The 15,611-nt window shown below is 39.8% G+C and overlaps 1 protein-coding gene across 2 annotated transcripts in view; it reads right to left on the bottom strand.

The window, feature by feature from the left end:
* TCF20 (transcription factor 20) overlaps positions 1-15,350 on the bottom strand; it is a 236,759-nt gene extending 221,409 nt beyond the window's left edge. For both annotated transcript variants that reach the window (XM_088140976.1, XM_088140979.1), the window contains exon 1: positions 15,152-15,350. The gene's annotated coding sequence lies outside the window, so the exon portion shown is untranslated. The remainder of the gene's footprint in view (positions 1-15,151) is intronic.
* Positions 15,351-15,611: the final 261 nt, after the last annotated feature.

The following is a 15,611-nucleotide window of genomic DNA, read 5'->3' as shown; positions in this document are numbered from 1 at the left end:
TATTTGATCAAGGTTAACAGATATGTTCTTATTTCTGGTAACCCTTAATGGACTTTTGCTGACACCAGGACTGAAATGACGAGGTTTTATGGATTTGTTTATAGATAAGAGATGGGATATGGGAAGAAGAGATGATTTGTTGTATTTTAAGAGGAGGTGATAAGTTACTAAAATGGTTTATACTTCTTGTGATGAAAGTGGGAAGTCATTTTTTTATATATTTTTCTTTTTCTTTACTATATTCTTTTCTTTCTTTTCTAATTTCTCTATTTTTCCTTTTTTCTCTTTTTTTACCTTCTGCTCTTTTTATTCTTCTTTCTTTTAGTTGTATTAGTTTTTACTATTGTAATTATAATCTTTAATAAAAATACTATAAAACCAAATAACAAAAGCTTGCTCAAGTTGTAATGGGACTCTAGCCATATTCTTCACCTGAACATAGCCAACAATTTCATCACCTATATAGTTCAGGTGCCTAATAAATGCACACAATTATTTTTATCATAAACAGTCCCAAAAGACTCAGTTTGGATTCAGTCCCTAAGAAACCAGGCTTTTTACCAACAGAAGGATGAATTCTCAAGTCAAGTTACTCCATTCGTTTTTGGTTTCCTTCGTTCAGGCATGAAGCCAATAATCAACATCTTTTATAAAAAAGGCAGATGGACATTTGTATATGAATATTTACCAGTTAAAAATCAAGTATGAAAAAAGTAAAGGAAAACCCTTGCTCTTTGACTCTACATTTCCATGAGTTATATGCTTGTATCACACTGGAGTTTTTAATCTTTTGAAGACTACAAACACTTGGGAGTTATGAAAATGCACCAGTAGGCATAACTAAACTGATTAGAAACATTATGTTTCAGAAACTGTACTCTACCATGTTTTATGGAAAAGCCCTCAGAATATTGTTTAGCTCTTAGGTACTTGAAGAAAGCACTTCAGGTACTGAAACATTCATCTAGAATCCTTCTGGGTTAAACAAATAAAAGAAGGGTTTAATCCAAGCTCTAAGAGAATTAGAATTTACTGTTGAATTACAGCCTGATGCTTGAACTAACATACCCAGGTTAAATTAATTTCAAAAGAAATTATTACATATTTTAAGATTGGACAAAATACAGTATGCTACTTCTACTCTCTGGTGATTTTTCTTTAAAAATAGTAGAATTTTAAGCTAACATTTGATACATGCTTTTTAAGTAAACTGAAATAGGTAAATCAGAGCCTGTTGCCATGGTGAATGAACGTGATGTCACAGATTTTACATTTTAGTTTCAGGGCAGGATCAAAGGAAGAAAGCATAGTAGAGAATGTGTAATTGTAAACACCTGTTTTAAAGGCAAATGAGTTTGACAATTAAAGAGAGAAGTGACACAGAAAATTTTTTCTAGAATAATGATTTTTAGAAGATGAACTAAACAACCTGTGACCCATTGGGTCATTGTTTCAGAGGTATTTCTTTATCTAAACAGAGAAACGGAACGACCATGGGTGGGCAAAAAAGCAGTGGGAGTGGAAGCGACTTCTGACCCATTGACTTTCCTTATGGGAAGCTGGCAGAAAACATTGGAAATTTTCCTTCCTCCCTTCCCCTCCTCCCCTCCTTTCCACTTCCTCCCCTCCCTTCTGGATGCACTCTGTAAGTTAGCCCATTTGAGATACCTTGGTTGAAAAATTGTTGCCCTACGATGCACCAATTCACCCAATTGATGGTTACAAACAATCAAACATGAGAGTTTTAGTAGTATATACTTCGCAAAGGTCCCAAAAGCATAACACATTTTCCTAAAATCAACCATTATTAAAGGCCCTTCTTACAAAACTTGTTTAAAACTCTGCTTACATGGGGCTGCCCTTGAAGAGGATTCAGAAGGTCCAGCTGGTCCAGAATGCAGCAACACAGGGAGTTTTTGGTGTCTCTCATTATACCTATGTAACTCTACTACTCTGCGAGCTGCACTGGCTCCTAGTAGACTTCCAGGTGTGATTTAAAGTGCTGGTTGTCAACTATAAAGTCCTTGCACCTTCCTTCTGTTGTTTCTGCTAGACCCATCATATCTAGCAGAGGGGACATGCTCTGAGTCCCCTCTATTAAACAATGTTATCTTGTTGAAACCAGGAACCTTCCCATCTTTGTGGTAGTACCTGCCTTGTGGAACAGCATCCCCTCAGAGATCTGGATGGCCCTGATCCTACTGGCTGTCTGTAAGGCTCTGAAGACCTGGCTGTTTCCCCAGGTGTTCAGGTCAGAAGGTTAGGCTAGCCCTGTTGTGGATGGGATTTTATGATTGGGAAGTGTTATTCACCTCGGGTGCTATGGGTTATAGTTTTAATTGTTGGGCTTTAATCTTTGTATGTTGCCCAGTCACTGTTGTGAGATGGGCAGCCATATAAATTATTTAGATAAATACATTTAAATAAATAAATATCTTCACTGTTAATTCTAAGGCTGGTTGCTGTACCTGGTGTCATTAGTTCAATCTTTATATTTAATCTTAGTCCTGTTTTTTTCACTGTACTCCTTGATTTTCATTACTAGAGCTTGCAGATCATATGCACTTTCAGCGAACAGAATAGTGTCATCAGCATAGCAGCTACTGATGTTTCTTCCTCCAGTTTGAAAACCATGCTTATTTTATTTTATTTATTTATGCAATTTATATAGCTGCCCATCTCAATCCAAGTGACTCTTCTAATCCAGCCTCCTTCAATATATACTCAGCAGATAGACTGAATAAATAGGGAGAGAGTATACAGCCTTGTCTCACTCCTTTGCCAACCTGCAACCAGCCTGTTTTACTATGTTCTGTCCAGATTGTGGCCTCTTATCCTGTGTACAGGTTTCACATGAGGACAATTAAATGTTCTGGGATTTCTATTTCTCTAAGGATATTCCACTGCTTGACATTGTTGACACAACTGAAGGCCATACAGTAATCAATTAAGCACATATTGACTTATTTCTGATATCCTTTCTCAATTATCCAATGTGCATCAATGATAGTTGATTGTTCCTAGGCCTTTTTAAAAATAGCTTGAACAATAACCATTTCCCTTTCCATTTAAGGCTCTAATCTGTGTTGGATGATCCTAAGCATTATTTTGCTAGCATGTGAAGTTAAGGATACTGTACATACTTTTGTACCCTCTGTTAAGTCTAGTACCTTTGGTATTGGTATATAGATTGACCTCTTTCAAAACTGATGGCTGCTGTATCATTCTCCAGATTTGTTGGCATTATTCAGTTAGAACCTTTACTGATCCTTCTATTGCTATCATATTTCTGTGAATATTCCATTCACAGGGAGGCCAGTAGAGGACCGTCATAGGCTGCGGAGTGCTGTGGTTGGGAGAAAAAGCAGGAGTGACTTACTGGAGCAACTTGTGACCTTCCCTGGCAGCTTCCCCATTGACTGCTTGTGGGAAGCCAGCAGGCAAGGTTGCAAACGGTGATCACGTGACTGAAAGGGTGCTGCGATGGCTGCAGCTTTGAGGACCGGTCATACATTCATTTTTTCAGGGCTGCCATAACTTTGAATGGTCACTGAATGAATGGACATAAGCCAAAGACTTACCTGTATTGTAATACTGCTTCTTGTATTTTCTAACAGCTCTCTGAAATTCTTTGTTAAATTTCTTCTTGGCTTTGGCTTCTCTTCTTTCTGGCAATTCCCACTTTCTGTTCTATACAAACATTATGTTGGTTGTTGGAACATTGTTAGCAATGAAGAAATGACTGGATTGGCAGAAACTGATAAATCATTCTCCTGCTTCATTTTGGTTTCCTGGGCCATACAGTCCAACAACATTTTCCTCCTTAATATTTCCAACTTTGGGATTCCAATTTCCAAACACAAGCAGCACATTTTGCTTCCATGTTCTGTTGATTTCAGATTGAACTTCATCACAAAACTCATTAACCTCTTCTGTGTCAACAGTTATAGCACCAACTTAGATAAATGCCATATTAAAGGGTAGTCCATGAAATCTAATTGATATGATTCAGTAAAAGAATGTATGTGCCCAAGTACTAACCTTGCTATATCATTCCTGATTATGAAAGCAATGCCATTCCTTCTTTGTTTTTCATGTCCTGAGTAGTAAACAGTGTGATCTTCTGACTGAAAAGATCCAATTCCAGGCCGTTTCAATTTACTGATGCCTAAGAGGTCAATGTGTGGTTGATTCATTTCATCTTTCACTGTGTTGGGTCTTCCCATGTTCATGCTTCTTACATTCCATATTCCCTTTATAATTCTGTCTTTGCAACTTTGCAGAATTTTCTTTTCCTAAATGGCAGCATCAGCAACTAGATGTCCCAAAGGCTTCAATCTAGCCACATCATAAACATCACTAGTACTCCGAAAGTCCCTCAGCTCTTCCTAAGTAGTATGTTTAGTGCCATCTGGCCTGAGTGGCCCACCATCTGGCACTATATCATCAATAATTTTTATTGTCTCTCCATGTAGTTATCTTGGTAAAATACAGGTGTATTGGTCAAGAACAGTAAATACCACTACCTCCTTCAAGGCAGACTGTGGCACCTCCCAGTTGAGAGAGGTATTAATTATCAAGCAAAATATCTTCCTCAGTGGATCACTCCTGGCAAATATCAGCCAAGAGAAAGCTGGATCTAAAGTACATGTAGTGGCTTGAATTCATCCATGCATTATGCCATATTTTTAAGGTGCATGGGCATAAATTGATCCAATAACACTAGACAACTAACAAGCATCCATGACAGGATAGGCACCAGAAACAATGATAAATAAAGTGGTGGGGCGATGGTGGCAGATACAATGCTGCAGCAGTGGTTCTTGAATGGCTATGTTCCTTCCTTCTTTCCTGGGTTCTCTACCTACGTCCCTCAAACCTGAATCCAAACATTCCCCATGGGGGGGAGGTTTCAGATTTAAATCAAACACATACTCCACACAAACCATGCCAGCTGCTATTCCTTACTTGGAAGCAAGTCTGCCCCCCCCATCATTTTTTAAATCAGTTTAACCTATTATGAGCTGAATTTCACAATGAACATTCCTTCCAGAAAGCCACAAGGGAAGAATGGGTGCCATTTCAAATGGCCTAACTTGGTATATACTTATGCCTCCCTTCTTTCATAAAGATGACAGCAGTACACATGGGATCTCAGAAGGAATGCTATAAGATAACACATGAAATACACAGCAGAGCGGTGATCTGAACTCAGAATTCTCCGGACCAAGTCCAATAAACCATTGTAATTTTGGCTTAATCTACAAATATGATTTATACAATATACTTTTCTAGCTCCCTTTGAATATTTATTTATTTAGATTTTATTTATATCCTACTTTTAATCCAGGAGTTCAAGATGACCAAGACACCTTTCTCCCCTTCTATTTTTCTCCACCACAACAACAGCCCTGTCATATAGGTTGGGCTGAGACAGAGTGACTGGCTCTGTATCTATAAATCAAGTAGTTATTCTATAGTCTATATTTTATGAATTCATATTTATACAGCCCAGAGTTGTTTGACTAGGTGGTATAAAAATTCAGTAGAATAAATGAAATAAATCATCCCTTTCACTCCTGTCTCTCACCCAGAACCACAACTCACCACCAAAACTTTCTTTCAGAACAGCAGAGATAAATGTATATTGTTTTTGTTGTAATTGACTAGTCTATTAGCCACTCATCCTATGCAAAGTTAGATATGACAAAAGCCACTGAAATCAAGAGGATTGAGCTGCAACTTTATACCACCACATCAATGACTAATTATAGTAAGGGATCCAGTATAAAAAGAGCCAGCTTGGTGTAGTGGTTAAGGCAACAAGCTAGAAACTGGAAGGCTGTGAGTTCTAGTCCTGCCTTAGACCTGAAACCAACTGAGTGACCTTGGGCCAATCATTCTCTCTTAGTCCTAGGAAGAAGGCAATGGCAAACCACTTCTGAAATCTTGCCAAGAAAACTGCAGGGACTTGTCCAGGCAGTCACCAGGAGTCAAAACTGACTTGAAGGCACACACACCACACATCCAGCATAAAAGTTAATATAAGGATTTTAAAAAGGGCAGCCTTTAAAAAATGACAGTGAAAACGGAATGCATTTTCAGAAGCATCAAAAATGAAGGAAGTGCACTCTAACAGTCTCGTGTCATTCTATTTCAGTTTAGGAAAAAATATGAAAGGGAGGAATGGAAGCACTAAACAACGTTGTGCCAGGGTATCTGATTAATTAATGGATAATTTCCCACAACTACACAGAATCACAGATACTGTATTATCTTCTGAGAAGCTAGGTAAGAATCAATGTCCATTTAAAAGAAAAGGAAGGGAAAAAAATTGGGACAAACATCATAACTCATAATAACGCAGTCAGTTATAACTGCAGTGGCAACATGACTTGGCAGGAAAGCAATTACTAACAATGCTCAATCACCAACAACTCCAGGTAAGCCCTGGCAGGATTTTTTCTACTGAAATCTGCTGCCAGCTATTGCAAGCCAGAGGTGAGCAACCTTTCTGCACCCCTGGGAACTGCACTTTTGAAGGTTTTGTTTTTTTTAGTTTCATGATACAGTGGTGATATTATCAGAGGAGTTAGGGGCAGAATTTCCTTCCTTCCTTCCCCCATTTTGGCAGGTGTTTTCTTTTAGCTAAATTAGATGAGTTAAACTTACTAAAAGCTTAACACACATATTTTGATCTGCTAAATCAATTTCATTGCAACTAAATTGTTCCCCTTCATTTACATCTCAAAAACAAAATACAGTGAATACTTTCTTTTCCATGTCTAACCCCAAATAATTTCACACTAGATTCTATTTTCCCCTCTTTAAAAACTGCCTCTAATTTTTTCTCATCTGACTTTCCCCAACTAGCGATAACCCACTAATTTTTCACACAGAGACATTAGCTCTGCCTTCGTAAACGGAAATAGTACACAAAGTTCTTCAACTTCCTTCAGTATTTAAGGGAACAAATCCTGAAGGTCCCTACATTCAACAGCCATAGTGCAGCCCCTGATGAGCCATACTCGTTCATGAGCATGATACAGTGGTTACAATGTTAGACTGGAGAGACCCAGATTAAATTTAAACCCTAATTCAGCATTTAATTTCCTCCTAAGGTTCTTGTGGAGACAAAATGGACAGGAGGGGATGAAAAATAATATTGTAAATGGTTAACATCAGCTGTATCTCTCAGGCCTTCTCCACTGCAACTACCTGGGGACCAACAAATGGGGCAGACACAGAGCAATCCTATGAAACTTTTTAATACTAGTTCTTGGAAAGCAACACTTGTTTTTAAATAGGCATAAGCATGTTGATTTTACGTTCTTGACATTTAAAAAAATGTTAGGTTTAGCCTGAGATGTATCTAGAAGGCAGAAAGGCTGAAATACTGCATAACACACTGCTTCTACCTGTCCATATCTCAATTTTCAAACAACTTAATTCCAGCTGTAGTGCTTCCAGCATTAAAAATCAAACCTCTCATAGAAATTCAGTTTATTTTTTTCCATTGACCAGTATTTTCATGCTTTTTGTTTCTCACTCACAGCCTTTCACCTCATCGTTCCATCAAACACTGTTTTCCTACTACACCGTGTGCACAATTATTAGGCAAGTGAATATTTTGACCATATCATCATTTTTATGCATATTTTCCACCTCCAAGCTGTATAAACCTGAATGCTTATTGGATATAAGCATATCAGGTGATGTGTATTTCTGTAATGAGGGAGGGTGTGGCCTAAGGAGAGCAACACCCTATATCAAGCTGTGCATAATTATTAGGCAGCTTCTTTTCCTCAGGCAAAATGGGCCAAAAAAGAGATTTAACTGACTCTGAAAAGTCAAAAATTGTAAAAAGTCTTTCAGAGGGATGCAGCACTCTTGAAATTGCTAAGATATTGGGGCGTGACCACAGAACCATCAAACGTTTTGCTGCAAATAGTCAATAGGGTCACAAGAAACATGTTGAGAAAAAAAGATGCAAATTAACTGCCAAAGATTTGAGAAGAATCAAACGTGAAGCTACCAGGAACCCATTATCCTTCAGTGCTGCCATATTCCAGAACCGCAACCTACCTGGAGTGCCCAGAAGTACAAGGTGTTCAGTGCTCAGAGACATGGCCAAGGTAAGGAAGGCTGAAACTCGACCACCACTGAATAAGACACATAAGTTGAAACGGCAAGGCTGGGCCAAGAAATATCTGAAGACAGATTTTTCAAAGGTTTTATGGACTGATGAGATGAGAGTGACTCTTGACGGACCAGATGGATGGGCCCGTGGCTGGATCAGTAACGGGCATAGAACTCCACTTCGACTCAGATGCCAGCAAGGTGGAGGTGGGGTACTGGTATGGGCTGGTATTATTACAGATAAGCTAGTTGGACCTTTTCGGGTTGAAGATGGACTCAAAATCAACTCCCAAACCTACTGCCAGTTTTTAGAAGACACTTTCTTCAAGCAGTGATACAGGAAAAAGTCTGCATCTTTCAAGAAGACCATGATGTTCATGCAGGACAATGCTCCATCGCATGCATCGAAGTACTCCACTGCGTGGCTAGCCAGTAAAGGCCTCAAAGATGAAAGAATAATGACATGGCCCCCTTCCTCACCTGACCTAAACCCTATTGAGAACTTGTGGGCCCTTCTTAAACGGGAGATTTACGGTGAAGGAAAACAGTACACCTCTCTGAACAGTGTCTGGGAGGCTGTGGTTGCTGCTGCACAAAAAGTTGATTGTCAACAGATCAAGAAACTGACAGACTCCATGAATGGAAGGCTTATGACTGTTATTGCAAAGAAGGGTGGCTATATTGGTCACTGATTTTTTGTTTGAAATGTCAGAAATGTTTATGTAAATTTTGAGTTGTTTGTTTTTCTCACTTTAACAGATGAAAATAAATGAGTGAGATGGGGGAATTTTTGTTTTTCATTTAGTTGCATAATAATTCTGGACACTAATAGTTGCCCAATAATTGTGCACATATAGATATGCTCCTAAGAAAGCCAAAACCTCACTTTTACTTTTTTAAATATTCAGGTTTGAGGTTTATTAACAATTTGGATTGACTGAGAGCGCTGTAGTTGTTCAATAATGAAATTCATCCTCAAAAATACAACTTGCCTAATAATTATGCACACAGTGTAGTGTAAGTCCACACATTTTGTTGCATTCCATAAGAGAATAATTGCTGCAAAAATGTCGATGTGAGAAACTTATTGTATATTACATTCAGAGGAAAAGATATTTGCACAGAATATAGTCAAACACAGTGAGGAATAATTAAAACAGGCAGAAGAAATGCAAAGCAATTTTTATGGAAATAAAAATTTGTTTTGAAACTGAGTGAGGAGGGATAAGCAAGGAGCTTCTAGATGAAACTGAAGTGAGGAGATGCTAGGAAGGGGAATTGTAGAGATCTGTATGGGAATGACAACAATTTGTTCAAGACTGGAATGGAACGGAAAAAAATGCTACAAACATTGCTGTTGAAGAAGAAAAAATGAATGCAGTCATACAGTGGGGCAAAAAGGTATTTAGTCAGCCACCAATTGTGCAAGTTCTACCACTTAAAAAGATGAGAGAGGCCTGTAATTTTCATCATAGGTATACCTCAACTATGAGAGACAAAATGGGGGGGAAAAATCCAGAAAATCACAGTCTGATTTTTAAAGAATTTATTTGCAAATCATGGTGGAAAATAAGTATTTGGTCAATATCAAAAGTTCATCTCAATACTTTGTTATATATCCTTTGTTGGCAATGACAGAGGTCAAACGTTTTCTGTAAGTCTTCACAAGGTTTTCACACACTACTGCTGGTATTTTGGCCCATTCCTCCATGCAGAGCTCCTCTGGAGCAGTGATGTTTTGGGGCTGTCGCTGGGCAACACGGACTTTCAACTCCCTCCAAAGGTTTTCCATGGGGTTGAGATCTGGAGACTGGCTAGGCTACTCCAGGACCTTGAAATGCTTCTTACGAAGCCACTCCTTCGTTGCCTGGGCGGTGTGTTTGGGATCATTGTCATGCTGAAAGACCCAGCCACATTTCATCTTCAATGCCCTTGCTGATGGAAGGAGGTGTTCACTCAAAATCTCACGATACATGGTCCCATTCATTCTTTCCTTTACACGGATCAGTTGTCCTGGTCCCTTTGCAGAAAAACAGCCCCAAAGCATGATCACAGTAGGTATGGTGTTCTTTGGATGCAACTCAGCATTCTCTCTCCTCCAAACACAACGAGTTGAGTTTAGACCAAAACGTTCTACTTTGGTTTCATCTGACCATATGACATTCTCCCAATCCTCTTCTGGATCATCCAAATGTTCTCTAGCAAACTTCAGACAGGCCCAGACATGTACTGGCTTAAGCAGGGGGACACGTCTGGCACTGCAGGATTTGAGTCCCTGGCAGCGTAGTGTGTTACTGATGGTAGCCTTTGTTCCTTTGGTCCCAGCTCTCTGCAGGTCATTCACTAGGTCCCCCTGTGTGGTTCTGGGATTTTTGCTCACCGTTCTTGTGATCATTTTGACCCCACGGGGTGAGATCTTGCGTGGAGCCCCAGATCGAGGGAGATTATCAGTGGTCTTGTATGTCTTCCATTTTCTAATTATTGCTCCCACAGTTGATTTCTTCACACCAAGCTGCTTGCCTATTGCAGATTCAGTCTTCCCAGCCTGGTGCAGGTCTACAATTTTGTTTCTGGTGTCCTTCGACAGCTCTTTAGTCTTGGCCATAATGGAGTTTGAAGTGTGACTGTTTGAGGTTGTGGACATGTGTCTTTTATACTGATAACAAGGTCAAACAGGTACCATTACTACAGGTAACGAGTGGAGGACAGAGGAGCCTCTTAAAGAAGTAGTTACAGGTCTGTGAGAGCCAGACATCTTGCTTGTTTGTAGGTGACCAAATACTTATTTTCCACCATGATTTGCAAATAAATTCTTTAAAAATCAGACAATGTGATTTTCTGGATTTTTCCCATTTTGTCTCTCATAGTTGAGGTATACCTATGATGAAAATTACAGGCCTCTCTCATCTTTTTAAGTGGGAGAACTTGCACAATTGGTGGCTGACTAAATACTTTTTTGCCCCACTGTAAATGCTGTGAGAAGGTTGGAAGATGACCAGGCTGCATATGTACATGGCATAACTGGAGAAATGTTAAAATGTGGACATGGTTTGTTTATGAAGTGGCTATGTGGTTCCATACGTGTGTGAAGACTGCATCGCTACCTGATGATTGGAAGGATGTCACTATTCTTCCTCTGTACAATGGGAAAGGTAGCAAGAGCAAATGAAAAAGCTATGAGGGATTAGTTAAACATACCTGAGAAAGTGTTTGGCTCTGACTGAAAGAGTGACAATGAGCAAAATTTTGACAGTGCAGTATGGCTTTATGCCAGGAAGGTGGTGTGCTGATTAAATTTCTGTTCTTCAGGTCACTGAAAAATGTACAAAGATGTGAAAGTTTATTGTATATTGCTTGATTTAAAGAAAGAATGTGACAGAATGAACAGGCTTAACTACAGAATGTTGCACATGAATATCAAGTTGAAGGTTGGTTGAGATAAAATCAGTATAAGATGGAAGTAAAGCATGTATAAGTGGAATGCTGAGGAAAAGGTTCAACATTCAAGCAGGGAGTAAGACAAGGATGTGTGATGTTCCCCCTGCTGTTTAATGTATTTATGAATAAATGCAGATACATGTAAATTAATTTATGAATAATAAATACTGACATTACTGCCATACAGGGTGGGGACATAAATGCACATGTTCTGTTTGTATTCAGACAATACCATATTACTGGCTGAGGATTCCAATTTTTGCAGCAAATGTTATAATTTATGATGCTGCAAGGGGAACGGATCTAAAAATTAACATATCAAAAATCAAGGCAGCTATGAACAATTACAAATTATACATAAATGGCAAAAAACTAAAGCAAGTAGATAAATGTGAATGCCTTGGTAGAACATTTACTAAAACATTTTCAGATGTATAAATGCTGGCAGAAAGGCATTTAGTAGCATGTGATCTATTGTGAAGAGTGAAGTCTGCCAAAAGAGAATGCAGGTATGTATATCAGCAGGATTTTGCCCACTTGGCTAGATGAAACGAGGTATATCAGGGCAAATATAAAAGTTGAATGCAATGAGAATGGGTACTTAAGAAATGTGTGCAGTAGGACAAGAAGAAATAGAATCAAGAATGAATGGGAACTGAATGAATGTGAATGGAATGCAAAGGTGAGTGACCAGTGCAAAAGAAGTAGATTGATCTGGGAAAAACTACGCCAAGGAAGGAAAAATTGAGAAAGTCTTAGCTGGATGGAATTGATGATATTATTAGATAATGTATGAATTAGTATATGGACACAGTGGAAGCAGGTATAATTTGCAAGGAGGGAAAGATATAGAAAGGTATAGTGAACGATGTTAATGCAAACTAAATTTAATTATATATTCTTAAGTTCTTTGGGTTATTATTTCTTACTTCAAAAATGCAGTGATTTTTATTGAGTTATATGGGCCTTTTGTGTTTTTTTAAGATCCATTGTTAAAGTGTTTTAGTGTTAATGTTCTTCAAGTATGATATTCTGATATAACAGACAGCTGTAGCTTAGAATGCTATAACATAGAAGGTTGTCTTTTAAATGCAGTGCATCCATACATTGATAACACTAAGTTCTATTGCTCCATATAATCCAGTTCCAGAGACCCTTGAATGTTGCCTAAATTCAGTGATGGGCTGAAGAGAACAAGCTGAAATTAAATCCAAACAAGATAGAATGGCTGTTGGTCAATAAAAAATTGTACTCTGGGATGGAGATTCAGGTTTTTAGGATAGAGCTGCTCTTCCTCCATAAAAATGTTCACAGTCTAGGAGCTGTCCTTAATCTTCAGTTGACACTGGATTCATGGTTGGAAGCTCTGGTAAGAAGCCTGTTTACCCAGTTATCAGAAGACTGGTGAGATTTTGCAACAGTCATTCATACCCTAACACAGACTATCTTTTTAAGTTTATGCAAGTTGCAAGTGGACCAAAATGCATCAACCAAGCTACTAAATTGAACAAGGAATAGGGTTGCACTGAAAGATCTGCCAGCTGTTTACTGAACATAAGTTGATATTAACGTTTAGAAGGTTACAGTCTGATTATCTGACTACCTTTCCCATTATGAACCTGCTCTGGCATTAAGACCTACAGGAGAAGCCCTTTAAAAAATGCCCCTGCTGTTGGAGGCTCCATTATCTGGCACACAAGAAAGGACTTTTTCCTGCCTTGCTCCTAGGTTATGGAATATGTTTGCTTGAGAGTTGCATTTGGCCTCATTTTTTGCAGCTTTTATTAAATTTATTTTACTTAAAAGATTTATATGGCTGCCCATCTTGTAAAATACAACTCTTGGCAGCTCACAACAATAGTAAAACCAAACACAACACTTGACCTGCCATCTCCAATCCATCAATCCATACAATTCTCAGGCTCCAACCTTATCCTATCCCAGCACCTGGGGGAAAAGCCAACCTTTTATATATAAAAGGATGGGCACCTTTCATATCCCAAATATGAAAATAAGCAATTCTTTCAAAAGGTTATAACTGTTAATCAATTTTAATAATTTCAATTTAATGTTTTAATATTGGTGAACTTGTCTTTCTGCACCATTTCTGTGATTTATTTCACTGTCTCTGAACAAGATTGGGTTCACACATTTCATTAAGCCATGGTAATAATTAACTTTTAAGGAATCATCACTGATTAGACTCACCCAACAGACTAAGGCATAAGGTAGTTTGTTTATAGTTAAGTTTGATATTTGAATCTAACCAATTTTCACCTTGTATGTACTACTCCTTTCAAAACACCATAACCTTACTCAAAGCAAGAAGGGGCTTTATTGTATTAAATAATGTCTGACTGAAGTACATTTTGGAAATGGGTTACATTAAATGCCTGTGGTTCTCTGAAACTCACTGCCCAGGTGAGCTGTTTTTCCTCAGAGATCTTATTACTCTAATGGGCAATGAAACTAACATACTTTCAACAACTGTCTATCTTTTAAAGTCGTTGTGATGAACCTCTGGTCTTTTTAAACTTGTTGGACTCCAACCCCTATCAGCCCCAGCCTGTGTGAGGCTGTAGTCTAATGACTTCATCGAAGCCAGATTCTCTACTCTTCTTTTAACTATTCAAATGCATTGTGCAAAAAATAGTGGAAACCCGAGGGAAATATGTGGGGTTTTTATTTACCTTTTTTGATACTGACATTTCGATCGGAATTGCAAATTTCCGATAGTAATGGTGGAGAATTGGGCCTCAAGCCTCTGTAAGATAAGTTCACACCTGGCAAGGAGTTTAGGAAAGAGAAATCGCAGGCCATGTAAAACGTCCCAAGGGAAAAATGGCAGTTAATTCGCGCCCCGCCCCCCCCCAAATTGAGCTGAGGGGACCACCATCAATTTCTCCACAGCCTCAGAAGTGTTTTCCTCCAGCTGGGAGAGGGGAAGACCTGCTCTCAAGGGTTAAGCCTGAGCGGCAGAAATCCCGCGTGCGGCTGCCCTCCATTCACGCTTACTCAGGGGGAGGAAGGGAGCTGAAGAATGCGAAACGCGAGCCCGGCCGCTCCTTCGCCGCTCACGGCGTCCCTCCCTCTGGCCTTCAGTCACACAACCCTCTTGTCTTCAAACCCGCCAAAGAGAATCGGCTCAAGTTACACTTGATGGGTTATTGCTCTTGGCCATCTTTTGTGTTTGGTTTGAAGTGCCTTCGTGCATAGTTTCACCTTCGGGGCTTCCCGCTGCTCCCCGGATTTGCTCACGGCGCCTTCAACGCCGAATACCTTCCCGCACTTCCTTCTGCGCGATATTCACGCCTAAAGACCTCGGGAGGGAGGTGTTTCTTCTGCACCGAGATCGGAAGGCTGAGGGATACCGCTCGCGCGGCTTTTTTACAGCTCCAGAAAGAGAACCTACGGAAAGCAGCCCCGAAGGCAGAGCCCCTTCCAACCCTCCCGATCCTCTCTCCTCGGGCATCGCAGACACATGAACAACGAGCAACCCCCGTCGCCCCAGCCCAAGGGGTGCGGGGTGAAGCAAATTCTCCTTAAAATTTGCCTTCCACGAGGAAACGCTTACCTTGAGATGCTTTTCTATTGCCCCATCTTAGCTTCTCTGTGGGCGTGGGAATATGGGGGGGGGAGGGGACGCTCTGCTTTTCTATAGATACGATTTCGCCGCACGATAAAGAAAATGGTTAGAAATCCTGTCAAGTCATGTGATTGATTGAATTATTTCCACCCCTCTTTTCCTCCTAAACACCCCCCCCCGGTTTTAGGACAATACTCGGCTGCCTTTCCTCAATGTGTCAGACAGAACTGGCTGATGACAGAGAGGAGGAGCGCGGCTGCCGTTGCCAGGGAGTGCTTGGTTCTCCTCGCCGCTACTGGGGCTGAAGAGGCTCGAGCCGGGAGGCACCCGTGGATGTTGATTAGGGTCTGGCATCTCACAGTCATGCCTTGAAGTGTAGGAGAGTAACTCTCCCTGATTCTCCCTTTCCCTTCCCCCTCCCTTTCCTGCTTCTCCAGGCAAGGAAAGT

The sequence above is a fragment of the Python bivittatus genome, unplaced genomic scaffold (genome assembly GCF_059951505.1).
Source record: "Python bivittatus isolate LINGU-HERP-01145 unplaced genomic scaffold, Pbiv_v1 ctg000330_np1212, whole genome shotgun sequence".
Lineage (NCBI taxonomy): Eukaryota > Metazoa > Chordata > Lepidosauria > Squamata > Pythonidae > Python > Python bivittatus.
This window is presented reverse-complemented; position numbering and strand designations above follow the sequence as displayed.